General features: G+C 41.4%; 1 long non-coding RNA gene across 1 annotated transcript; it reads left to right on the top strand.

Annotated features, from left to right (window-relative positions):
• The first annotated feature begins 22,758 nt into the window (after nucleotides 1–22,758).
• Nucleotides 22,759–26,919, top strand: LOC146509324 (uncharacterized). Its single transcript, XR_014876518.1, has 3 exons — nucleotides 22,759–23,038; nucleotides 23,243–24,038; nucleotides 24,126–26,919. It is a non-coding gene; the product is annotated as an uncharacterized LOC146509324 (long non-coding RNA).
• Nucleotides 26,920–27,153: the final 234 nt, after the last annotated feature.

The following is a 27,153-nucleotide window of genomic DNA, read 5'->3' as shown; positions in this document are numbered from 1 at the left end:
GGTCGTTCTATCTGTTGGGGTGGATTTCTTTCTATGTTATCTCCTACTCCCATCTCTGCTCCATTAATGACCAAGGGTCGTTCTATTTGTTGGGGTAGATTTCTTTCAATGCGATCGCCTACTCCCATTTCTGCTCTATAATTTTCCCAGGGTCCTGCTAATTCCTGGGGAGGATTTATTTCGATGCCTACTACCGGAACATCAACTGCCTCCTCTTGTTGTGGCAGTTGATTATCAACTAAACCACGCAACTGATCGATTTCAATCCAGGGGAACATCATGTGAACTGCTATAAGATTTCTCTGTCGCAGCAGTGCCAAAACCAGCTCATTGAGTGCTAGCCCTACACCGACATGGTTTTGTTCACCATCGTCATGGTTTTGTTCACCATCGTTATGGTTTTGTGAGCCGTCTCCTCTATCCATTTTTTGAAAACAGTCTTAATAGACTGGAGGAAACTGGTCGGTACAGCTGTCAAACTTTAGCTGATTGTTATAGAACTTTTAAAATGTCCTTGAAAAAGAGTTTAAATCACTTTAGTAAACTGTTTAAAAACACTGAGCAAACGTGAACTAATCGCAACTGATTGCTGTGAGGAACACTGCGAACTAACGGCTATAGATCAAAGTAAAGATTTTGATTGGTTGTGCTTTGATCTGACTTTTGTGATGTCATCGAATTTGGTTCATTCTGATGACGTCAACGTTCTGCTGATGAAAAAATTCTGGCTGAATTAAAATAAATTAATTTAAATAAATGATGAAGAGATGAACGTCATCGATTTCCTTTGACGCTTTGTGTTCCTACTCTTGTGACCTGTGATGGTATTTCTTTTGATGTATTTGTATTCTTTTGCATTCGCAGAGTCTGGCCCAATAGGAGCGCTGAATCCCACTTTAGACTACCAATCGTCAGTCGACGGAAGTTGCGTCACCACCACAACAACACGTACCTGGACAGCGAAGCAGCCGGTAAGTCCGCTATTTTTTATGGAAACTTGCATTTCTTTTATGTTTACGGTAAGTTTTAGACTCTAAGACGCTCCTGGACTTAGCTAAAATTACACGAGGCTGAATAGTTCGTTCAACTCTTACTTTAGGGTAAATGTTAGCTGTGCGCTAGCCAGCATCTAATGCATTACGCCCATTTCTAGTCTTTTCAAGTGGCTACACCAGATGCCCCTGCACATCGTCAGCAGGCCGGGTGAGAAGTATGGTCTTCACCAAACCTCCACAGGAGCTGCTCAGCCGAGTCTCTGCCTTCACTCAGGCACAGACGGTACCCACGCGCCTTCACGTCCGCAGTACCCGGTGGTGCTTTCCGTGGCTCGTTACAAACGATGTGACATATATGAAGTCGTAAGTGTTCGTGTATTTAATATCGTACTAGGCAGATTTACTGCACTACCATTTACTACACATTTACCTGTGTATGGCTATTGTCAGTACATGTTGCTCATTGTAAACTTTCTTTAAGTGTGTAACATTCACAATGATACTGTTGATGGTAACGTGTATGATTCCAGCGTACCTGACAGGCACTATTGACTTTTTGTACACAGTTGATTATGTAAAGCCCCTCGCATTGGATTCATAATCAAGTTCACTGATTGACTACTCTGCAGTGCTGTTTTCCTGTATTCCTGTTTCATCCACTTTAATAAAGTGTCCTGTGTTATAGTAACAGTGAGTTGTGGATTCACTTAATGAATGCCTAAGTTGGGCTTTAATCTGCCTTAGACTTACTGATCTTCTTTGAATCAGCACCACAATAATTGTAAGGGCACTGATAAAACATACAAGTATAAATAAATAAAATCTATAGAAAGAGAAATATGTTTGATATGTTTTTATTAAGTTGCACACAAATAGCATTCTCTGCCAACAGGCTCAGAATATTAACACAGTGAGGCCATTGTAATGGGAGACGTTAAACAGATAGTGGGATGATCCTAGTGTTTCACTGGGATGCTCTCTCCACATTGCAATGTGTTTATTAAACCCACTTCAAATCAAGCTCACTGGGTGTGTTGCAGGTTATTGTTAAAATTTCCATAACAAAACACATAACAGACCGGAACCACAGAATCAATGTGTACAAGCAGGTGGCAAACACACGTTTTTGAAGTATTTGTACAACACATGCCTCTGCAACAGCTTCAGTGTTTCCTTGAATTGATTCGGAAACAATAACAAAGCTATTATCTATCTGTTATGACAGTCAAATTTCCCCCAAATAGTCTTGGTTGAGGTCGAGTGACTGTGAAAGGTATATGATCACAACATTTTCATAATGAACTATTCAGTGACCCCTCTTCAAATATTTTGTCACAGGACAAACATAATCTCTCATAGCATCTTTGTCGTGATTTTACAACTCTTTGACCTTTGACAAGTGGACCCTAACATGGCAGCAAAGTGCAACAATGTCTCTTCGTGTACGGGTCAAGAGTTCATGGTATGCATTTAATTTCTTGCATGTCTGTAAATGACTAGTACAATGGTAAGAATAATCCTTCACATTTTACCAGTATAAAAGTAAAACAATTACATCGTCTCATCGGGGCAACCTAAAAGACTCCTTTTATGGCTAGTCTTTGCACATCATAATAACACAGAAGAAAAGAAAGCAACTCATTGTCGATTGCTGTTAATTTCAGGAGATTTTCCAACCTGTTTTGGTTCAAAAGAGCCAAAGGAAAATCCTCATCAATGTTAGAGTGACAACTACATGCTTTTATTGCATGTGCACTGATAATGCTTACTGTCCTGTCATTGTAAGCCAGTCAAAATACATAAATAACACATTGTGATCCTGCTGAAGACCACAGACGGCAGTCCAGGCGTCAGGTGAGATAAAGGAGCTGGAAACATCACCTGATGAAGAAAAAAAGAGAAATGAAAAAGAGAAGTCTCCTTTATTGCACATTTTTCACCAATCAGGTATCCCCTTCTTCCCCCTTCTGCCACCCTAGACTTTTGACCAATCACCGATCAGGATGAATTGCACTACTGGCTGATAAGGATACGTGGAAGAGGATGGATGGATAATAAAGCAACATGAGCATAAATGAAAGCAAAAATGTTATGCAAGCGTCAAGGCACAAAGGAATTTCCATTGGCTTACAAAAATGAAGCCAGAACAGCGCAGCTAATATTACGTAACCAGCCTGGAGTTGCCCACCCCTGCTGTAGAGGATGCATAGGTCTGATCTTGGAAAAACGAAATGTGTTTGGCAAAAAGATGAAGATTAAAGAATCTTTTTCAGGTCACACAGAAAGCTCTGATCCCAGGATGTTTTTAAGGGATTGTCATACTTTTGAGATCATTGTATTTGCTGATTATTCATCAGTTCTGTTCCCTCTGTCCTCTCCATGCTGACCTCCTACTTCCTGTCCATCTCTCCACCTCAAGCTATCTACTCAATTCCTCTGCTATCCTGGTTTGTGTGTTTACGTGTGTGTGCTTGTTTTTGTGCAGCAGCGGGACTTAGTGGAGATTTTCTGCCTGTTGGTTCCACACTTCCACAGGCCTGTGATGACATTGTCCTGAACCGCTACTTAAAGGAGTTTCTGGTCCTCTCTTGGTGCTGGATTGTTTAATGACAGATCCTTGTCAGCTTTTTTCTAACAAAAAACACCAAAGGAAAACCCTGTGTCCCTTCAAGCTCAGTCATCAATCCTTCCTTCCTTCTACAAGCTCGCCACGAAGACAAAATTGGTAAAACTTGGAAAACAAGAAAAAAACAAAACTGACAAACAGCTGATCTTTTTAAATTTTAATTGAAAATATAATACAAGGCATTTTCAATGAACATAAATATGGAAGATACAAGTGCACACTGCACATTATTGTCTACAGTTTAGGCCGTCTGTATAAATAAGCATATTTGTTTGGCCACCAATTTGTCCACAGCAGTTATACAATCCACACTGGTTTATAACTCAGTGTGATAGTGAGCACTTCTTTCACTTTTCTTAATGTGCTTTTTATACATGTACAATATAAAAATAAAGGCTTGCGTTGAATACATTTAAATGTCCATAATGTACACTTTTAAAGGACACAGAGTCTTAAATGCACAGCAAACAGATTTCCTCTTTTCTTTCAACTTCCCTCATGAAATCTTGGCTTTAGTCTTGAGCTTATATTCTCAAGTGGTTTGCATGAGATGCTTTTACAGTATGTTTTCCTTCATCAGCCTTCATCTCAGAATGTCATGTAAATAATTGTAAAAATATCTGTGCACATTAACCAAAAGCTTAAATAACAAACATATGCTCCAGTGTAATTACACTACAGCAGAATATGACCACGCTTTCTTCTCTTTTCCAAATCTAAATCATATTCAGTAACAACAGACATTACAAATAGCGCTAACGTGTAAAAACATAATAAATAGTTTTAGTTCTTAACTAATGAAAAGAAGTTCTGGAATCATTCAGTGTATTAAAATGACCTTAGCTATTTGGATACATTCTTACAAATGTGATTTTTACAAAACAGTGCCTCCCTCACAGCAGTTTTTATTCAAAATATGTCCACACATTTTGGAAATGGAAAATAGTTTCTGAACCAAATCTAGTTTATTCGTTTCAGATTAGAAGCAAACTGAAACACATTTGTTAACTTCCAAGGTGCATGAAGAAAGTCTAAAGAGGTCGAGATTCCAGGAATATCTGTAGTGCGAGACTGATGGTCCTGCAATAATGTTGATGGAGTCTTTAGGTTTTTAGCCAAAAACTCCATCAGCTTAAATGAAACTTGATAAAATGGCTCAAATTTGCTGACCTAACAATGTATCTCGAGGCTTCTTAACAGACTTTCGTGCGCTTTACGCTTGTTAACATTTCCCCAAATATTTCTTAGTAGAATGTGAATACTTGATATAGTCAAGTAAAGAAAGTATAGAAATTTGTCAAATGTGCTACATAACTGTATATCCACAATTTCTTTCCAAGGAGTTTAAATACATAAGTACTGAAGTGTGGTGGACCATTTTGAAAGGAGACCTGCCTTATGGTTCTAATCCTGATGTGATGCATAGTGGTGCTCTGCTGCTAGCTGATATATTTGGTGGCCTCTTTTTGATCTTCAGTTCAATTCAATTTTATTTATACAGCAAATCACAACAACAGTTGCCTCAAGGCGCTTTATATTGTAAGGTGGACCCTACAATAATACGGAGAAATAATACAAAGAAAGTCATATTATTGTTAGTTGCCCAACAGTAATATGACCCGCTCTGGCAAGCGCTTTGGCAACAGTGGGAAGGAAAAACTCCCTTTTAAAAGGAAGAATCCTCCAGCAGAACCAGGCTCAGGGAGGGGCGGCAATCTACCGCGACTGGTTGGGTTGTGGCAGATGGCCGGTTGTATATTTTTTCAGTTTCTTGATCCACTACTGGTCAAAGAAGGTGGCTCCTACTCCCTCTTGTTAAAAGCGAGAGCTTTATCCTCACTGTGCGGGACTGTGTGATCACCGGGTGTCTTTCTCTAATGCTATAAGCTCTTTGCGCCAGTCTAGAAGAACAGGTCCAAATAATGAATGTATGTAATGAATTTATGCTGATGACGCAGATGATGACGAAGTTACAAAAGAATGCCAACACAAAGTGGTAATAAAGGCAAACATGTCCCCTGTTTCTGTTGTCCATAAAGGCTGCACCCAACAACGTGCTACCAATTACCCCCAAAATTCACATATTTACAATTTGAATGCTGCAGGAAACTTTAAATTATTAGTTATTAGCAGTGATGGAAATAACGGCATTACTTTTTTCAGTAAGGAGTAATCTAACTAATTACTATTCCTATCGTTACAACGCCGTTACAGTTACTGACAAGAAAATGCGCTCCGTTACTATTTTTCAAGAAACAGACGATTGAAGCTGTGTTCAGGTTACCGCATCTTATATCAGTTGCAAGGAAGTAGCTGTAAGTAATCTGGACGCTACAGCTTTAAGCAGCTGCGCGCGCTCCCGCGGACGGTAATCATGATCACTTTCTAGCACAACACCTGGAGCTCAGGGGGCAAAACAATCACATGAGTGCTGCTGTTTGACTGAGGAAGAATAAAGTAGTCGTGGTAAGCCAATCACATGACCACTTAAAGACAAAGCAACAAGGTGATATATACCAGTTTTTAAATTGTGTTGATAGTCCACGTAAAACCAGAGTCATGATAAACAAGATATACGCAGCGTTTTTTCCTCAATAGTTTCGTCATGTTTACTGTCTAAGGACAGCGCAGCGAGCACTCTCTGCTTATGAGCAAAAAAACAAACAAACAAACAAAAAACGGGAAGTTTTAGGAGTGACGACGCTTTACTCCCTTATTCAGACGTTTTAAGTCCACACACACTCTGACCTCATCCTTGTTGCGCTTTGGAGCAGGCACCATTGGTGCACACCAGTCTGTTGGCTCGGTGACTTTCTCGATGATGTCAAGTTTGAGCATGCGCTTTATTTCCTTTTCCACCTTTGGGAGGAGAGGAAAAGGCATCTTCAGTCTGCTCGATTTTTACAGGTTCACAGTTCAGCAGGCCAATTTCTCCGAACACATCCTCTGTTAAGTCATTACTGATTTCATTAACTTTAGAGACTAGTCCCATGCGCTTTGCCACAGTCTTCCCCAGTAGGTTACTTGCGTATTAAGTCTGCCTCGAGCTGTAGTTTTTGTGAGACATCTTTGTCAAATAATCCAATGACGATACGGTCCAGGACCTGCTCGTCTTTACTGCTGTCAGGCTCCGCATGAAAGCCTCGACCGTCTCCCCGGCCCTCTGGCTCCGTTTGTGACAACAGGCGCAGTCGTGGATCACGTTTCTCTTTGGGACAAAGTGCTCATCGATCTTTTGTATAACCAGATCATACTCAAACTGCAGACTTGACCTGGCCTCTGTAGCAGCAGGAAACACAAATGAGCCATATATTGGTTCAGCATCTCTCCCGATGGAGTAAAGAAGCGAGTTCACCTGCACTTCGCCGCTCTCCATCCCTAGCTTGGACGCCACTCGAAAACGGGAGAATCTCTGCTGCCATACTGGCCACTCTGCCGCGTAAAGTCAAACGGTTCTGGAGGTCCAAATTTAGCCATTTCTTCATGTAACTCGGAGTGAAGTCCTCAGTTCTGACACCGCTGATGAAATCTCACAAGTGTTAGCTTTATTTTGATACCACAATTGTTTACACAGAGTTTATCATTGCAGAGAAATAATTTATTTTAGGCATGTCATATTTCCAAATGTTGGTCTGGATGGGAGACACTATTGATATTGTGAATGATTTATAGAAATGGTATAAACAGAATAAATTCCAGTGATGGCAGAATCATGGAGATGACAAAATGAAGCAATATTTTAATTAGTTAAAATATCCATCCATCCGCTTCCGCTTATCCTTTTCAGGGTCGCGGGCGGCGCTGGAGCCTATCCCAGCTGTCATAGGGCGAGAGGCGGGGTACACCCTGGACAGGTCGCCAGTCTGTCGCAGGGCTAACACATAGGGACAGACCAGAGGCGGAGCCAGACATTTGAAACACCCGGGGCTTAGCCCTAAAGTAGGGATGCACCGATACCGATATCGGGTATCGGCCTCGATACCACATTTTCTAAAGTACTCGTACTCGTTAAAAGTCCCCCGATACCGGGGACCGATACCACGGTCTGAGACCTGTCTATGAGCGGCATGTAAGGGGTTAATCACAGGCGCCAAGTGCCCGCCCCGAGTGCCCGCCCCCAGGCCCCGGCTGCAGCTCAGAGCTGGGAGAAGGCGAGGGGAGACACGTCAGCCGTGTGGAACTATTTCAAAGTGAACGAAGACCCGAAAACAAAGGCGGACTGCAAATTGTGCTCAGCGAAATTGTCCAGAGCAGGCTCAAAAGGTAGCGCATTTAACACAAGTAATTTAATCAAGCACCAAAATCCCAACATGACAACGAGCAAAAAGAGTTTACCCACGCTTATTTACCCATGCTTATTAGCACAGAGGAGCATAGCTGATGCTATAGCAGTGGGACGGAAAATAGTTGGGCATTTTAAACATTCCGCCTTAGCCTACTCCTGCCTCGAGGACATTCAGGGACAGCTCAACCAGCCAATAAAGAGACTGCAGCAGGACGTAGACGCGCTGGAACAGCACGTATTACATGCTCCAGTCCCTCATTGAGCAAAAGCGAGTGCTGGGCGTGTCCGAGCATCCCAGACTATCTCACCGCTCACCAATGGGCTCTTATGGAGACGACTGTTGCCATCCTCGCCCCCTTTGAGGAACTAACTAAAAAAGTGAGCAGCTACGACGCACTAGCCTCTGATGTCATCCCAGCTGTGACTGTGCTAGTGAGACTTCTAAACAGAGAAACAGACGAACAAATTGAAAATTACATTTTGTTTTTTTATAATTATTTATTCTGTAATATGTTGCATGCAACATGCTTTTCATTTTAAATAAATGTTCTTAATTCCAAACTAGTCCCTTGTTTGTTTGTTTTTTGTTAAATTATAGGACTAAAGCTGTTACCTGCAAATTTAAATCATGTTTTTATTAAGTACTCGGTATCGGCGAGTACTGAAATGCAAGTACTCGTACTCGTTTCCAAAAAAAGTGGTATCGGTGCATCCCTACCCTAAAGGGTAGCATGCATGTGGGATTCTTTTTTTTCTTGGGGGGGGGGGGTTTGAAATGACTGAAAGATTAATAGGCTCTGTTTTGAGTTTTGTTCAAAAAAAAGAATGACTTCATATAGGAGAAATATATATCACATCTGTAGGACACCTTAAACTAGGTTTTTAATTAAGCAGCAAGGCAGAACAAAATCAGGGCTGTATCAAGACACGTGGACTAAACCCCAAATTCAACCAGACCCAGAACTGATCCGGAATTAAAACAGGACTACAACAGTTCAAAATCAGGACTACTTAGAACTTAACCAAGACAGAGCCAGAATCAGAACTAGATGATAGTAGCACTAAAAATAATCATAGACCTGCACTACACTTATTTTTTAATTCTACCAAAGTCCACTATTTAGATTGAGAAACGTTTATATAATTATTTAGCCTTGTTGTGCAAACAAGCCTGCAGAACTTAATAAACATTTTAAATATATATAGAATTTGAAAAGTAACAAACCTAAAAAGAAACACTAGGTACGAGATACATGAGTACCTATGATACGGTGATACTTTTGGTAAACAACCATTTGACTAACATTTGTGTCTCACCTGCTCTTGTTCCATCTCTGTTCCTCTCTCTCCCTCTTTGTGCTGACAATCATCAAATACACAGTTGAAACCAGATATTTACTCTTCAGATCAAAACACAAATACTTTTTTAATTGTAACATCAAATCAGACTAAATGTTTATTTTTTTTAGATTGATGAATATAAAAAACATATTTGTTAAATTAAAGTAAAGTAAAGAGATAAACTATATGTGTTTCTTAATTGTAAATGGCACCAAATTGTATTCAAATTGAGCCACACTTATGGAGCTCCACAATTCTTTTCCTGGTGTTTTGGTTGACATCACTTGATTTTCCCATTTCAAAGAAACAGGCTCTGTGTTTTGCCTTATATGCATCCACAGCTGTGCCACCAGTTTATCCACATGGCCTCTACTAACCTATCAGAAGCTTCTTCAGCTCAGAATGGAATCGTCTGGAGTTTTCTTATTAATTAACAATAAACTTAGTGTATATGTACTCCTAAATTTGATGAAAGTGATAAAAATAGACAGCTCTGTCTCTCTTTATTTATTTTAGTCACAACAGAGTGACTCTAGGAGCCTGTGGCGGGGACTAAGGACAATAACGGATTATAAAGCACCAACAACCGGTATGACGAACACGGCCGTGACTCTGGCAGATGAGCTGAACACTTTCTATGCTCGCTTCGAGGCTGCAGCTAAGGACTCCAACGATGCTAGTGCTAGCGGCGCTAACGGCTGCAGACAGGAAGATACTGCCAGCACCGGAAACGTGCTCGTCATCTCCGAGCATGAAGTAAGGAGAGCCTTCAAGAGAGTGAACACCAGGAAAGCAGCAGGACCAGATGGCATCCCAGGTCGTATCCTCAGAGACTGCGCATACCAGCTAGCTCCTGTGTTCACTGAGATATTCAACATCTCTTTATCTCAGTCGGTGATCCCCACATGCTTCAAAGAGTCCATCATTGTTCCTGTCCCAAAGAAACCCCACCCTGCTTCTCTCAATGACTATCGCCCTGTAGCCCTCACCTCAGTAGTGATGAAGTGCTTTGAACGCCTGGTCAGAGACTTCATCATTTCTTCACTACCAGACACACTGGACCCACTACAGTTCGCTTACCGTCCAAATCGTTCCACAGACGATGCCATCTCTCATCTCCTCCACACATCACTTACTCACTTGGACACTAGAAGGGGGAATTATGTTAAAATGCTCTTCATAGACTACAGCTCTGCATTTAATACCATAATTCCCTCCACACTCACCACCAAGCTGGAGCATCTGGGACTCAGCTCATCTATTTCAATTCAATTCAATTCAATTCAATTTTATTTATATAGCGCCAAATCACAACAAATGTCGCCTCAAGGCGCTTCATAGATACAGAGAAAAGCCCAACAATCATATGACCCCCTATGAGCAAGCACTTTGGCGACAGTGGGAAGGAAAAACTCCCTTTTAACAGGAAGAAACCTCCAGCAGAACCAGGCTCAGGGAGGGGCGGCCATCTGCTGCGACCGGTTGGGGTGAGAGAAGGAAGACAGGATAAAAGACATGCTGTGGAAGAGAGACAGAGATTAATAACAGATATGATTCAATACAGAGAGGTCTGTTAACACATAGTGAGTGAGAAAGGTGACTGGAAAGGAAAAACTCAATGCATCATGGGTATCCCCCGGCAGCCTACATCTATTGCAGCATAACTAAGGGAGGATTCAGGGTCACCTGGTCCAGCACTAACTATATGCTTTAGCAAAAAGGAAAGTTTTAAGCCTAATCTTAAAAGTAGAGATAGTGTCTGTCTCCCGAATCCAAACTGGAAGCTGGTTCCACAGAAGAGGGGCCTGAAAACTGAAGGTTCTCCCTCCCATTCTACTTTTAAATACTCTAGGAACAACAAGTAGGCCTGCAGAGCGGGAGCGAAGTGCTCTAATAGGGTAATATGGTACTACAAGGTCATTAAGATAGGATGGGGCCTGATTATTTAAGACCTTGTATGTGAGGAGCAGGATTTTGAATTCAATTCTGGATTTAACAGGAAGCCAATGAAGGGAAGCCAAAACAGGAGAAATATGCTCTCTCTTTCTAGTCCCTGTCAGTACTCTTGCTGCAGCATTTTGGATTAACTGAAGGCTTTTCAGTGAGTTTTTTGGACATCCTGATAATAATGAATTGCAGTAGTCCAGCCTGGAAGTAATAAATTTCAATTTCACTAAGGTCAAGAAGGACAAGCACAGAGATGAGTCCACTGTCAGAGGCCATAAGAAGATCATTTGTAACTTTCACTAAAGCTGTTTCTGTGCTGTGATGAACTCTGAAACCTGACTGAAACTCTTCAAATAAACCATTCCTCTGCAAATGATCTGTTAGCTGTTTGACAACTACTCTTTCAAGGATTTTTGATATGAAAGGAAGGTTGGAGATTGGCCTATAATTAGCTAAGACTGCTGGGTCTAGAGATGCTTTTTGAGTAAAGGTTTAACTGCAGCCACCTTGAAGGCCTGTGGTACATAGCCGATTATTAGAGATAGGTTGATCATATATAAGATCGAAGAATTAATCAATGGCAGGACTTCTTTGAGCAGTTTTGTAGGAATGGGGTCTAAAAGACACATTGATGGTTTGGAGGAAGGAATTATTGAAGTTAACTCAGAAAGATCGATTGGAGAAAAAGAGTCTAACTTAACATCAATGGTACTAAGAGTAGCTGTAGATAATATTACATCTGTGGGATGATTATTGGTAATTTTTTCTCTAATGATAAAAATTTTATTTGTGAAGAAGTTCATGAAGTCATCACTAGTTAACGTTAAAGGGATGGTTGGCTCTGACTTTTTGTCAGCCTGGCTACAGTGCTGAAGAGAAACCTGGGGTTGTTCTTATTTTCTTCAATCAGTGATGAGTAGTAAGCTGTTCTGGCTTTGCGGAGGGCTTTCTTATAAAGCAACAAACTATTTCTCCAGGCTAAATGATGATCCTCTAAATTTGTGACACGCCATTTCCTCTCCAGATTACGAGTCATCTGCTTTAGGGTACGTGTTTGAGAATTATACCACGGGGTCAGGTACTTCTGATTAGAGACCTTAGTTTTCGCTGGAGCTACAGTATCCAGAGTCGTACGTAGTGAGGAGGTGAAATTATTAACAAGATAATCGACCTCTGTTGGGGTAGCGTTCAGATAGCTGCTCTGCTCTGTGTTGGTACAGGGCATTGACGATGATAACAGTGGCTGGATTATATTCTTAAACTTAGTTACAGCGCTTTCAGAAAGACATCTACTTTGATAAAGTCCACTCTCCACTGCTGCGTAATCAATTATTGTAAATGTAAATGTTATCAAGAAATGATCAGACAGGAGAGGGTTTTCAGGAAACACTGTTAAATGTTCAGTTTCTATGCCATATGTTAAAACAAGATCTAGAGTGTGATTAAAGTGGTGGGTGGGTTCTTTTACATTTTGAGAGAAACCAATTGAGTCTAACAACAGATTAAATGCCATGTTGAGGCTGTCATTTTTAGCATCAACATGGATGTTAAAATCACCTACAATAATTATTTTATCTGAGCTCAGAACTAAATTAGATATAAAGTCTGAGAAATCAGACAGAAACTCTGTGTAAGGCCCAGGTGGACGATAGATGATAACAAGTAAGACTGGTTTCTGAGTTTCACAGCTGGGGTGGACAATGTTAAGCATCAGGCTTTCAAATGAATTAAAAGTCTGTCTTGGTCTTTCATTAATTAATAGACTGGTGTGAAAAATTGCTGCCACACCGCCCCCTCGACCTGTGCTTCGAAATTTCTGGTAGTTAGAATGACTCGGGGGTGTTGATTCATTTAAACTAACATAATCATCCTGCTGCAACCAGGTTTCTGTAAGGCAGAGTAAATCAATTTGTTGATCAATTATTAAGTCATGTACTAACAGAGACTTGGAGGAGAGAGACCTAATATTTAATAATCCACATTTCACTGTTTTACTCTTTGGTTCAGATGTGGATACTGTATTATTCTTTCTTTGTAAATGTTTAAGTTGTTTGTTGCTGGTTTTTAGTTTGTTTTTTGTCTTTTTGGAAGCAGACACAGTCTCTATGGAGATGGGTTTTTGGGGGGGTAGCAGGAGGAGAGAAGTTGCAGAGAGGCGTGTAAGACTGCAACTCTGCTTCCTGGTCCCAACTCTGGATAGTCATATTTTGAGGGGTTTAATAAATTTGTCGATATTTCTAGAAATGAGAGCTGCTCCATCCAAAGTGGGATGGATGCCATCTCTCCTAACAAGACCAGGTTTCCTCCAGAAGGTTTGCCAATTATCTATGAAGCCCACATCGTTTCTGGGACACCACTCAGACAGCCAGCAATTTAAGGAGAACATGCGGCTAAACATGTCACTCCTGGTCTGATTGGGGAGGGGACCAGAGAAAACTACAGAGTCCGACATTGTTTTGGCAAAGTTGCACACCGATTCAATATTGATTTTAGTGACCTCCGATTGGCGTAATCGGGTGTCATTACTGCCGACGTGAATTATGATTTTACTGAATTTACGTTTACCCTTAGCCAGCAGTTTTAAATTTCCTTCAATGTCGCCTGCTCTGGCCCCTGGAAGACAATTGACTATGGTTGCCGGTGTCTCTAGCTTCACATGTCTGAGAACAGAATCACCAATTACCAGAGTTTGACCCCCAGCGGGTGTGTCACCGAGTGGGGAAAAACGGTTAGACAAATGAACGGGTTGGTGGTGTACCTGGGGCTTCTGTTTAGGACTACGCTTCCTCCTCACCGTTACCCAGCCGTCTTTCCCCAGCTGCTTGGGATCTGCCGGGGAACAGCTAGCGGGGCCTACGCTATCTTCGGCTGCACCAGCTACAGGGGCCTGGCTAGCTAAGGGTGAGAGAAGGGTGCAAAGCCGAGTCTCCAGTTCAGTAATCCTGGCCTCCAGAGCTGCAAATATGCTACATTTGTTACAGATATCATTACTGCTAAAGGAGGCCGAGGAGTAACTAAACATCTGACACAATGAGCAAGAAAGTGCAGAAGGGACAGGTGAAGTAGCCATGGTGCTAACGGGTCGGCTACGAGCTAAGCTAGCGAAACAGTACAGAGACAGTGAGTGAATACTATAAATTAGGTAGTGAGTACACAGAAAGTGTGCTTCGGATGAAGCACGTGAAGATTATACTGTGAAAAAAGAATGTATTTAAAAGTTGTTAATTAAACTGCTAAGCAAATAAGCTACTCAGAAACACCACTGTGTTTGAGCAGGAACAGGAAGCGATACTATACCACAGAGCGAGCGAACACCAAGTGACAGCGCCACCGACAGCTGCAGGAGATCAGAGGTCAGAGCAGAAAGCAGGTCAGTGGATCTCCAACTTCCTAACTGGCAGACCACAGGCAGTAAGGATGGGCGGACATGTCTCAGCCTCCACCACTCTCAGCACTAGAGCCCCCCAGGGGTGTGTTCTGAGCCCCCTGCTGTACTCCCTGTACACATATGACTGTGTGGCCACTACCAGCTCCACCACCATCATCAAGTTTGCTGACGACACCGTCATGGTGGGCCTGATCTCTGACAAGAACGAGACGCCCTACCTGAAGGAGATTAGGAATCTGGAGAACTGGTGCCAGAGGAACAACCTCCTTCTAAACGTCAGTAAGACAAAGGAGTTGATAGTGGACTTCAGCACTAAGCAGGAGAGGAACTACCAGACCCCCGTCATCAACGAGTGCCCAGTGGAGAGAGTGGACAGCTTCAAATACCTCGGAGTTCACATCACGCAGGACCTGTCATGGTCCTGTCACATCAACACCGTGGTGAAAAAGGCCTGTCAGCATCTCTACCACCTCAGACGCTTGAGAGACTTCCGACTGCCCCCCAAGGTGCTCAGGAACTTTTACTCCTGCACCATAGAGAGCATCCTGACAGGAAAAATCTTAACCTGGTTCGGGAACAGCACCATGCAGGACAGACGAGCTCTACAGAGGGTTGTGCGTTCAGCTGAGCGCACCATCCGCTCAGAGCTCCCTGACCTGCACTCAATCTACAGCAGGCGGTGCTGGACCAAGGCCAGGAAGATCGTGAAGGACCTCAGCCATCCCAACAACAGACTGTTCTCTCTGCTGAGGTCAGGAAAGCGATTCTGCTCCCTGAAGACCAACACAGAGAGACTGAGGAGGAGCTTCTTCCCGCAGGCGATACGGTCTCTCAATCACACCACCACACAGTACTGACCCACACATATAGTTCTTACACACACACTGGACATTCTGGACATTGTTTTCACTTCATCACTAAAACCACTTTAAGCATATTTGCACTGCACAAGACACTATATAATGTGGATTGCACAACACTGGACATTATATTCCTCATTTCCAGTTAATACTTGTACAGCTGCTGTTATTGTGTGTATATATATATTTATATTTCTTCATACATTCTTATATATTTCTATACTGTGTATTTTGCTGTACAGTTATTTTATTTTCAACTTTAATTTATATATTTTATCTTATTCTTCCCAGTTAAATTTACCCTTTACCCTTCATTCTAATTTGTGTTGTACAGTTATCTCATTCTTAACTTAATTTTTATATATTTTTTTAATTTTTATATTTTATTTTATTTTATTCCTTCCTGGTTAAATTTACCCTTTTTTATTTTCATATTTATTTCCTATCTTATTCATAGCCTTCTCTTTTTTTCTTTAGGTCACGAGCAGTTGTCCAAGCATTTCACTGCATACCGTACGGTGTATGACTGTGTATGTGACAAATAAAAATTTGAATTTGAATTTATTCTGACATTTAACTAATTCAAAAGATATTTCAATATTTATTTAACCAAAACAAAACAAGTTTACTCTAAATTGATGTTGTACAGTAAAAAAATGTTCTTGTGTTTTCCATAAAGTGTATGTAAATATCTGGTTTAAACTGTGAATATACTGCTGTGTTTTGAAATTCCTCTTGTTTTGCACAGAAATATATTGAACAACATACAAAGTATAATATATAAAATAACATCTACCTGAGTTTGTTCTTTGAAAGAAGCTCCTCGTGTCCATTCTTGTATATCAGTGCATTACTGAAACCGATTTATTTAGCCGTGGAGGGAAACAACTGAAAATATGAAATAAACACACATGTAAGCTGAGACTCTCTAAAGAAACAGCATTGTTGTTGTTCGGCTTTTCATTTCGCCATTTGTTGATTCACTTGAAGAGCAAGTAACGTAATATGGGTCAAGAAATCAGTTTGATATCAATCTTTCGTGATACACCGTCATATTTACATTATTTGTACAGTACGAATGATTTGCTTTGGTACCTGGTCAAACTTCAGTTCTCCTCTGTCTGCCTAGCTCAGTGTTGCCAACTCCTCAGTAAGGAAAATCGCTATTGGTTGTCCTAAAAGTCGCTAGAAGTCGCTAAATGACGTCATCACATAATTTGCATAATTGGTCATGCTAATGTAATTGTAACCTACGCTGTTGGAGAGAGAAATAACATCGTGGACGAGACTTAAAGTGAGCAAAAAACGTCCTAAATGCATTTAGAGTTTATTTAGAACTACAAATTAAATTTCTTTTAGCAATTATTGTTTTTTTTAATGTCACAATTCCAACCCTGCTCCTTTATCCGGGCTTGGACCGGCAAAAGTGACCCGAAATAGGCACTCTGGTGGAGTTACTTTGTGTGTGTGTGTTTATAAGTAGTTTTAAACCTTGTGATCCACAAAACAGCAACAACAGTAAAAGAGTAAAAGAAGAACTGACTGCGTTACAGCACCCGCTGCTTGTTGAGAGTAAAAGCGATATGCGCTTTCACGTCTTTTTTTAGCGACTTTTTCTAGAAAAAAAGTCGCTAGGGGGTCTGAAAACTCGCTAAATATAGTGACAAAGTCGCTAAGTTGGCAACACTGGCCTAGCTCCGTTTCTCCAACAGCGCACTTGCAGGCAGCAGCTGCCCCGCCCCGCTTAGTGTCTGAGCTCGGATCATACCAATATTAGGGGGGATTTACGCACAGTCGTAAATTCCCACAGTGTGCACTATGTGCTTCGAATAGTGTGTGCAGTTTTTTGTTTTATACAGTTGTCAACCAGGCATCTAACTATGAAAAAATTACACTCCAAAAGACCCCGGGCTTCTGACAAAACAACCCGGGCTTAAGCCCAGTAAGCCACCCCCCCCGCTCCGCCACTGGGACAGACAACCATTCACACTCACGTTCACTCGCACATCCACACGTAGTGGCAATTTGGATTATCCAATTAACCTATCCCCACAAGCTGCATGTCTTTGGACGGTGGGAGGAAGCTGGAGTACCCGGAGGGAACCAACGCAAACACGGGGAGAACATGCAAACTCCACACAGAACGACCCCGGCCTGATGGTGGAATTGAACTCAGGACCTTCTTTCTGTGCGGCAACAGTGCTAACCACCGCTGCCCCTAGTTAAAATATTATACTCATATTTCTAGGAATACAGAACTATTGCAGTTCTTAAAGCATAGACTGACAAAATGAGAGCATTTTGCTTGTTTTTTTAAGGGGGATGGACGTTAACATAGATATTTAGACATAACACTACAATATATTCCCCACAAATCAAAGTCCAACATTTTCTTTATTTAGTTTTAATCAGGAAACAAAAAACAGGTGAAACAATGATTTATTGATTATCTGCCATTACTACCTCCTGCCATGCAGAAGAAAAACAAAACACTTTCTGTGTGATAACTGAAAGTGTTTTGTAATAACTGTCTTTTTTGTACCTGTTTTTCACTTACAGCACAGAGGCATATCTGACTGGAAGAACGCTGTGTACAGTGGTTGTGTGACTGGAAGACCTATTGGCTTTTGCGGTATGTAACTTACTTTATTAACTTACATTACAGCAAATTTATGCATTTTGTCCACGTGTTTATTTTTCTGTCTTGCAGCTGGTCTGAAGGCTGGTGTTTATTCTCTGCTGCAATTAAACATGACTTGCGGTGAAGCTCTATGGAGTGGCTCGATGGACAAAAACATAAATATTACACATGTGGTCCAGAGAAAGAAGACTCGCGTTGTGAGTTTGCTAACCCTGATGTTTCCCTGAACATCAAGGATTGCTGTTAAAGCAGAATTGAAGTGTACTGTTCAAACACAGGGATTTTAAGTGGCACCACAGTGGGTTAAAACAAACAAACAAACATAAAAAAAGACACGTCGGTTTTTCCTTTCATATTGTGGACAGTTAGAGCAAGGAATGCCAATTTCTCATGGTGAATCTTCAAAGACAGAGCAGAGTGGGTCTGCTTCAGTGGCGCACTGATCAGGTGATGAAAGCTGAACTTGTGTGAATTTCACTCTGGGTCTGTAAAAACTCAGATGAGCAATGTTCTGCCTGTAAAACATTGGTTTGATGTTTAAGTAACTAATCCACACCAGGATTATTTATAATAAAAGCATTTTTTTAAATTGTGGATTTACTACTTTTCCTTGATTATTAAAGGACTAAAACACCCAAACTAGTAATTGCTTTAATTTTTTATTTTTTTTTATTATAGCGAAAGTGGTCTTCAGGAAAAGTTCTCCAGGCTTCTTGAAGGACATTCAATTCAATTCAATTCAATTCAATTCAATTCAATTCAATTCAATTCAATTCAATTCAATTCAATTTTATTTTTATTGCACCAAATCACAACAACAGTCGCCTCACAGCGCTTTATATTGTACAGTAGATCGTACAATAATAAATACAGAGAAAAACCCAACAATCATATGACCCCCTATGAGCAAGCACTTTGGCGACAGTGGGAAGGAAAAACTCCCTTTTAACAGGAAGAAACCTCCGGCAGAACCAGGCTCAGGGAGGGGCGGCCATCTGCTGCGACCGGTTGGGGTGAGAAGGAAGACAGGATAAAGACATGCATTCAAAGCTCTTCTTTGGATGTTGGCTGCCTTTCCTTCCCTTCTCTGTCAAGATGATCCCACTATTCACTAATGTTGAGGTCCAGGGTTTGGGGAGGCCAATACACAACTGATAGCGTTCCATAATGTGTTTTTCTATTTGAAGATGGTGGTGTTGTAAATGCTATTGTATGTTAGCACAATGGTGATAGGAAGGCCCCAACCCCGCCTTCCTAATGTGGGAGCCAACCAATAGGACCACTCCCTCCATGTCTGCGACCAGTGAGACCACAATCATCACCATCTAACAAGGTACCAGTGATATGAGAAACATATGTTGCTTTCCACTTGTATGCACAATCATACTGGGTCACAGGTTGAATAGATATCCACAGGTGGTATAGGGGAAGTCTGGTATAGAGGTCCCTGGTGGCAGGAAACTAAGAAAAACCTCTCATGTTCAGCTGTTTTTTTGTAAAAGGATAACAATGTTAGCCTTTTCTGCAGCTATAGGGCATATATGGTATCACTCTTGGGTGGAAGCAGTGCTTAATCAATGGAAAAAACACAAACTTTGTCCAAAAACCTCTCATGTTTAACTGTTTTCCACTTTTTCTTTGGTCATTTTAGCCTTTTTGGCCAGGGTGAAGAGAGTATCTGCCATCAAACAAGAAGACAGCCGCATGTCACTACGACGGTGTTTGCTAGTTCACTTTACATGCATTAATGTAAGAACGTGGTTAGCCTACTCAACGTAAATTACACACGAACATTAAGCTACTCACGCAGAGAAGAACGGCTGCTGCTGCATCATCATCCGTCATCATTTCTGCTACACTGGCAGGGCTAGGGGCCAGGACTCTCCTCTTTGGGTTTTTGGGGGATGTTGCTAACTCCGGGTCTGATAACAGGCACCACACCCACAGTGTGAGGTCTCGCAGCAAGCTATCAAATACAGCGCATTTCTCGGCTTTAAAAAAAGAACGCTATGCGTCGCCAGGTGTTTCATCGGATTCGAGGTGTTACCTCCTTTGCACAGTATCACAGTATCAGCTTAAAGCACTTGTTGCAGGCTGCTGAGTTTGCATCTTTTGCTGTGAAGTACAGCCAGACTTTGACCGCTTCGCCTTGGGCATTTTTAATCTGTAGCTCTGCTCTAAAAGAACGTACGTACCTGGACCCGCCTACTATCCTCAGAAACGTAAAATGATTGGCAAGAATCTAAAGTGTATCACAGCTCAGGAAAAAAAAGCACCAAAATGTGCGCTGTTTTTCGGTCTGGTTACTACCGTTTATGTCAGAACCGGTGCCATCATGGCACCGGATACCGGTACCCATCCCCACTGCTCGGTGACATTCGTCTATCCTGGCCTGAAAGGAGAGGCTAACGGTAGACTGCAGCGACAACTGCCAGCATCTGAGCCAGCCAGACTCTGTCTGTCTCTCTCATCATGGTCACCTAAATGCAGCGCACAGTAATGGCAGGTTTTGTAATAAGGCAGATCGCGCTAACATAATATGCACTGTTAGTTGATTATTTACCTGCCGCATTAACGGGAGAGGACGTGCAAACGTTACCACTGCTGCTGGGTTAAGATTCACGAGTCCAGAGTGGAATTAAAAACACGACATTCATTTAAGGTTGTCACGTGTTTTGTGAGCAAATGCTTTTGCATATTCGTAGTGTTTCCTCCCTTAAATGAAATATCTACTTTGCAAGTATTGCAAGATGCCCTGTTGTCTTCCGTTCTCGTAAAGTATAATCAAACTTCTTAGTGTTTGAGGCGCTTAGGCGCCGTGTTTCCTGCCATGACGCTCCGCAACGTGGTGACGTCATTCGGGGCGACTGGAATCGATAAGGGAATCGTTTGCAAAAATGGCAAACAATTCCAAGGAATTGAAACAGTGGGAACCGGTTCTCAACAAGAACCGGTTTTCGATACCCATCCCTAATTACGTTAGCACAATGGTGATAGGAAGGCCCCAACCCCGCCTTCCTAATGTGGGAGCCAACCAATAGGACCACTCCCTCCATGTCTGCGACCAGTGAGTTGGGTTCTGTGTTCCCTCTGTTTAGTTTCTGCCCATGTGCTCCTTCTGTTCTCTGTCTGTTACTGTGTCTCTGAGTCCAGTCTGTGCATTTCCTGTTTTATTTTGAAGGTCTGTGTCTTATGTCAGTGTGTTCAGTTTTGTACTCTCCCTGTCTCGTCTGTGTAATCAGTGTCAGCCGTGTCTCCCAGCTGTTTCCTTTCAGTCCTGTTCACCTCTTGTATTTAGTGTCTGAGTCTTCCCCTGCTCGTCGTTGCGTCGTTCTTCATTCTACTCTGTTTGTTCTGTTTGTCCGTTTTCTTGTCTGTTGCTTTCCCAGTCTAGTTAGTTTTCTGTTCAATCGGCAAACTCCCAATAAAGACGGGTGTTTTGACTTCACGTTTGCCTCTGTGAGTCCTGCTCTTGGGTTCCTGCCTGCCTTCACACAGCCATGGCATTTTCTTCTTTTTTTTCTGTTATTTATCTTCTTTCGTTGAGTCTCTGTTTCCTCCTTTTCTGCTTTGCAGTTTTTCACTTTTTCCTTTTTATTTGTTTCCTGTGTTTGTTCCTGCTGCTTTTATTGGATGCAAGCTCCTCTGCAGAAAGAAACACAATGTAGGACACATGTAGCTTTGGAAGATGGGTGCAACACTGACTGTCCAGCTCAGCTCAAAATTCAGTGTTTAGACATTTTTCTAGCTCTCCCATCTTCTTCTTCTTCATCCTCCTCCTCCCTTGGTCTCCTCCTCGAACCGCCTGGTACTGGGTTGGGGGGCAATAGCACAGGAGCATCCTGGCCATTGTCTCCATCGTCATCACTGTCATCTGTGTCACTATCAGGAACACTTTCAGTGTCGCTCTCAGATTCCTCATCTTCCCACCACCACCCCATTTCGTCAATAATTGGATCTTCTTCTGCTCCATTATTGTACAAGGGTCGTTCTATTTCTAGAGGTGGATTTCTTTCTCTGTAATCTCCTGCTCCCATCTCTGCTCCATTAATGACCAAGGGTCGTTCTATTTGTTGGGGTAGATTTCTTTCAATGCGATCGCCTACTCCCATTTCTGCTCTATAATTTTCCCAGGGTCCTGCTAATTCCTGGGGAGGATTTATTTCAATGCCTACTACCGGAACATCAACTGCCTCCTCTTGTTGTGGCAGTTGATTATCAACTAAACCACGCAACTGATCGATTTCAATCCAGGGGAACATCATGTGAACTGCTATAAGATTTCTCTGTCGCAGCAGTGCCAAAACCAGCTCATTGAGTGCTAGCCCTAAACCAACATGGTTTTGTTCACCATCGTCATGGTTTTGTTCACCATCGTTATGGTTTTGTGAGCCGTCTCCTCTATCCATTTTTTGAAAACAGTCTTAATAGACTGGAGGAAACTGGTCGGTACAGCTGTCAAACTTTAGCTGATTGTTATAGAACTTTTAAAATGTCCTTGAAAAAGAGTTTAAATCACTTTAGTAAACTGTTTAAAAACACTGAGCAAACGTGAACTAATCGCAACTGATTGCTGTGAGGAACACTGCGAACTAACGGCTATAGATCAAAGTAAAGATTTTGATTGGTTGTGCTTTGATCTGACTTTTGTGATGTCATCGAATTTGGTTCATTCTGATGACGTCAACGTTCTGCTGATGAAAAAATTCTGGCTGAATTAAAATAAATTAATTTAAATAAATGATGAAGAGATGAACGTCATCGATTTCCTTTGACGCTTTGTGTTCCTACTCTTGTGACCTGTGATGGTATTTCTTTTGATGTATTTGTATTCTTTTGCATTCGCAGAGTCTGGCCCAATAGGAGCGCTGAATCCCACTTTAGACTACCAATCGTCAGTCGACGGAAGTTGCGTCACCACCACAACAACACGTACCTGGACAGCGAAGCAGCCGGTAAGTCCGCTATTTTTTATGGAAACTTGCATTTCTTTTATGTTTACGGTAAGTTTTAGACTCTAAGACGCTCCTGGACTTAGCTAAAATTACACGAGGCTGAATAGTTCGTTCAACTCTTACTTTAGGGTAAATGTTAGCTGTGCGCTAGCCAGCATCTAATGCATTACGCCCATTTCTAGTCTTTTCAAGTGGCTACACCAGATGCCCCTGCACATCGTCAGCAGGCCGGGTGAGAAGTATGGTCTTCACCAAACCTCCACAGGAGCTGCTCAGCCGAGTCGCTGCCTTCACTCAGGCACAGACGGTACCCACGCGCCTTCACGTCTGCAGTGCCCGGTGGTGCTTTCCGTGGCTCGTTACAAACGATGTGACATATATGAAGTCGTAAGTGTTCGTGTATTTAATATCGTACTAGGCAGATTTACTGCACTACCATTTACTACACATTTACCTGTGTATGGCTATTGTCAGTACATGTTGCTCATTGTAAACTTTCTTTAAGTGTGTAACATTCACAATGATACTGTTGATGGTAACGTGTATGATTCCAGCGTACCTGACAGGCACTATTGACTTTTTGTACACAGTTGATTATGTAAAGCCCCTCGCATTGGATTCATAATCAAGTTCACTGATTGACTACCCTGCAGTGCTGTTTTCCTGTATTCCTGTTTCATCCACTTTAATAAAGTGTCCTGTGTTATAGTAACAGTGAGTTGTGGATTCACTTAATGAATGCCTAAGTTGGGCTTTAATCTGCCTTAGACTTACTGATCTTCTTTGAATCAGCACCACAATAATTGTAAGGGCACTGATAAAACATACAAGTATAAATAAATAAAATCTATAGAAAGAGAAATATGTTTGATATGTTTTTATTAAGTTGCACACAAATAGCATTCTCTGCCAACAGGCTCAGAAGACAAAACTATGTAGAAACTGTGGAGGCAAATTTCTTTTCTCGTGTATTAATCACATGTTTAATCATATCACATTAGTTATAGTAATATCACTTTCTCACTTTACTATAGTAAGAGCACTCCCATCACCAGTTTACATGCATGTGGAATGTTAACACAGTGAGGCCATTGTAATGGGAGACGTTAAACAGATAGTGGGATGATCCTAGTGTTTCACTGGGATGCTCTCTCCACATTGCAATGTGTTTATTAAACCCACTTCAAATCAAGCTCACTGGGTGTGTTGCAGGTTATTGTTAAAATTTCCATAACAAAACACATAACAGACCGGAACCACAGAAGCAATGTGTACAAGCAGGTGGCAAACACACGTTTTTGAAGTATTTGTACAACACATGCCTCTGCAACAGCTTCAGTGTTTCCTGGAATTGATTCGGAAACAATAACAAAGCTATTATCTATCTGTTATGACAGTCAAATTTCCTCCAAATAGTCTTGGTTGAGGTCGAGTGACTGTGAAAGGTATATGATCACAACATTTTCATAATGAACTGTTCAGTGACCCCACTTCAAATATTTTGTCACAGGACAAACATAATCTCTCATAGCATCTTTGTTGTGATTTTACAACTCTTTGACCTTTGACAAGTGGACCCTAACATGGCAGCAAAGTGCAACAATGTCTCTTCGTGTACGGGTCAAGAGTTCATGGTATGCATTTAATTTCTTGCATGTCTGTAAATGACTAGTACAATGGTAAGAATAATCCTTCACATTTTACCAGTATAAAAGTAAAACAATTACATCGTCTCATCGGGGCAACCTAAAAGACTCCTTTTATGGCTAGTCTTTGCACATCATAATAACACAGAAGAGAAGAAAGCAACTCATTGTCGATTGCTGTTAATTTCAGGAGATTTTCCAACCTGTTTTGGTTCAAAAGAGCCAAAGGAAAATCCTCATCAATGTTAGAGTGACAACTACATGCTTTTATTGCATGTGCACTGATAATGCTTACTGTCCTGTCATTGTAAGCCAGTCAAAATACATAAATAACACATTGTGATCCTGCTGAAGACCACAGACGGCAGTCCAGGCGTCAGGTGAGATAAAGGAGCTGGAGACATCACCTGATAAAGAAAAAAAGAGAAATGAAAAAGAGAAGTCTCCTTCATTGCACATTTTTCACCAATCACACGCCTCTTCTTCCCCCTTCTGCCACCCTAGACTTTTGACCAATCACCGATCAGGATGAATTGCACTACTGGCTGATAAGGATACGTGGAAGAGGATGGATGGATAATAAAGCAACATGAGCATAAATGAAAGCAAAAATATTATGCAAGCATCAAGGCACAAAGGAATTTCAATTGGCTTACAAAAATGAAGCCAGAACAGCGCAGCTAATATTAGGTTACTTTAGGTGGTACAGTGCAACATTATATCAATTTTCTATATACAGAAGGAAATCCTGTGCTCTAAACAACGGAAACAGTTAAGGGAGACGAGACAGAAAAAGAGGACACACACACACACACACACACACAAAGGTACACAGAGGACAATGACACAGGGGGAACCTAACCTAGACATATTTTCCCATGTGTGACTTTCTTAGTCTCAGACAATTTGCATGTCAAGATCAAGGAACTGACCTCACAGCCAATTGTTTGTCAGTTGTGCTAGTTTCAGTCATTGTGGAAATGTACTGTTTAAAAGGTTGGGGAAACCTGTAGCCAGCTGAGACTGAAGAAGTGACTTGGTTGAGTGACAAAATGTTTCTCCCACTGAAAACGCTACGTTGAGATTTACAGAGTCAATCTTTTGGGATCTTATAAGGACATTTTAAAACCTTACTTAGCATGGTTGTTTTTTTGTGGGTTTTCCTTTGTGCTTGTTTAAGAGAATAGTAATTGTATTTTGTTCATTTCATGAAAAATATAATCTCTGCTAACACTGTAGCTGCAACTGACTGGTGTTCCCTGAATGCCTCACATACAGCTCCAGGACATTCAGCCACGAGTCACTGATCCAACTTCCAGATTTAAATCCCGGATGAGCACATCTGGTGTTTAAGACTTTGCTGCTTCCCTTTTGACAACTGTAATTTGTTACTATCAGGATTTCCTAAAAAACAAAGCAAAACTGACAGGGAACAGAAAGGGAGAGCATTATTCTCTTATACTGGCTCCTCTGCACTGGATCCCTCTTAAATCCAGGACTGAATATAAAATACTATTTTTACTTCTAGAGTCTAAGTTTTTTACATGACACTGTGCACTTCAGGACTTTCAAATATGAAGTTTTTTTTTTTTTTTAGAGTCAAACAGGAGCTTGTACTTAGTCATGTTGCTGCTGAGTGATCTTATGAAGTGATGATTTTCATCCATGTAACCTTGTTGTTATGGTTAATTTTCACACACAGCTAAAGCTTTGAGCACTTTCCTAGTTTCTACTCACTCCGCTATGTGCTTCCATGTTTCATTTGAACTTCTTTGGTCCATCCACATAAATCCCTCCATACACACGAATCGATTTTGAATTTTCCTGTACCAGAAAGAGATCCGATGACGGAGGAGCAGAGGAGAAAAGCTCTTCATTTATGTAAGGCTTTTCTCTGTTTTTGCACTTTTTTCTTTCAGTTGTAAATCAGTGTGAGTTTCTCCAGCAGGCTTGCTTCTTTCCTCCTCGTCTCCCATCCAGTACAACATGGTAGGCTGAACCTCACTGGGATTTATGTAGCACCTGTACAGCCTCATTCTAGAAAATTCATACACAATAACATTCACAGCTGTTTATTGCTGCATAAAGACTATGCAGAAGCAGAAGGTACTGGCTCATCAAACTCTCAACAGCAATAATGTAGACATATGAAGTTGGTGGGATTGTTGCAAAGCAAACAATCAGACTGTTAGGGTGAACCTGTGAAGTGTTTTAGCTTTATGGATATCAAAGGGTTGCTCATAGGGGTGGGTTTTTATAATCGATTTATCGATTAAAATCGATTCTGGCTTGGATTACGTAAAATCGATTCATTAAAATCCTGAATCGATTTTTTAATATAAATTTATTTTGCCCGAAATGCCAGAATCTCTGGTGAAATCTCACAAAATTTCAACAACCACCAAACAGCTAAGACAGTAAATGAGAGCAGGAACATGGATTCTGCACAAAGACTTAAACACACAGCCC

Source organism: Neolamprologus multifasciatus, chromosome 10 (assembly GCF_963576455.1).
Source record: "Neolamprologus multifasciatus chromosome 10, fNeoMul1.2, whole genome shotgun sequence".
NCBI classification, from domain to species: domain Eukaryota; kingdom Metazoa; phylum Chordata; class Actinopteri; order Cichliformes; family Cichlidae; genus Neolamprologus; species Neolamprologus multifasciatus.
Note: the sequence above shows the minus strand (reverse complement) of the source record. Positions and strands in the feature narration are given on the sequence as shown.